Source organism: Macadamia integrifolia, chromosome 7 (genome assembly GCF_013358625.1).
Source record: "Macadamia integrifolia cultivar HAES 741 chromosome 7, SCU_Mint_v3, whole genome shotgun sequence".
In the NCBI taxonomy this organism is placed as follows: domain Eukaryota; kingdom Viridiplantae; phylum Streptophyta; class Magnoliopsida; order Proteales; family Proteaceae; genus Macadamia; species Macadamia integrifolia.
This window is the reverse complement of record NC_056563.1, coordinates 27,247,970-27,249,254: the sequence shown is the minus strand read 5'-3', so window position 1 is coordinate 27,249,254 and position 1,285 is coordinate 27,247,970.

Sequence of the window (1,285 nt, the reverse complement as noted above, 5' to 3'; positions counted from 1 at the left end):
CTAAAACTGAAATCAGATAAAAATAAATTGAAAAAAGAAGTTGACATTATTAATAAAAGAGTGGATGCTCTAACCTCCAAGGTGAGTCAACTTGAGGAGGAAAAGTCAAAATTGAACACCACCCTTTGCACCTTTATCAAAGGGCAAAGAAACCTTGACAACTTCCTCGGATCTCAAAGGAAAGGTCCTAATGAAAAAGAAGGACTGGGTTATGATGGACAAAACCCATCTAGGAGAAAAGAAAAACAAAGTGAGAATCTAAGAAGGGGTGACCAAGATAACCAACCGTCCACATTGTATGTCAAGTGTGGTTTTTGTAAGAAAATAGGGCATTCCATAAACCAATGCAATGCCAAGAAAATAAAGACCACAAACCCTCAAAATGAGAGACCAAGAACCAAAGTCAACCATGCTTATTATTACACACCTCAAAGAATGCAATATAAGCCTCAAGAAGCCTCTAGATCTATGCCTAGATATAGAAGCACTCCAACCTCAAAGGGGATATTCTATTGAAAGGACCCAAAGGCAATTCCAAGCCTATAGGAACTATCCCAAAGAGTCCTATAGACCTTATGAGAAATACCAATCCTAAAGACTTTACAAATCTCAAAGGTCCTATGCACCTCCAAGACCACATGGGTTATATGAACCTCAAAAGACTCAAAGAAACCTAAGGTCATCTCAAAGACAAAATCAAAGACCTAAAGGGTACAAGACCTTTGGAACTCCTTCATTTGGATTTGTTTGCCCACATTAATGTCTCTAGTTTGAATGATAAAACTTATACTTTTGTGATTGTCGATGACTATTCTAGATATACATGGACTATTTTTTTTAAAAATAAAAATAACGTCTTTGATGAGTTTGTAACTTTGTGCAAAAGATTACAAAATTAAAAGGGCTTTACAATAACTTCTATTAGGAGTGACCATGGAGGAGAATTTGACAATATAAATCAGTTTGATTTATACTACCACAATCATGGCATCAATTATAACTTCTCCGCTTCTAGAACACCTCAATCTAATGGGGTTGTTGAAAAGAAAAACAGGTCACTACAAGAAACGGCTACGACAATGCTCAATGAGTACTCCTTGCCTAAATATTTTTGGGCTGAAGCTGTAAGTACATCATGCTATGTGTTAAATAGAATAATTTTAAGACCTATCATTTTCAAAACTCCCTATGAGTTGTATTTTAGTAAACTACCTAAGGTAGATTACTTCAGGGTGTTTGGTTGTAAGTGTTTTATCCTAAACACTAAAAACCACCTTAGAAAGTT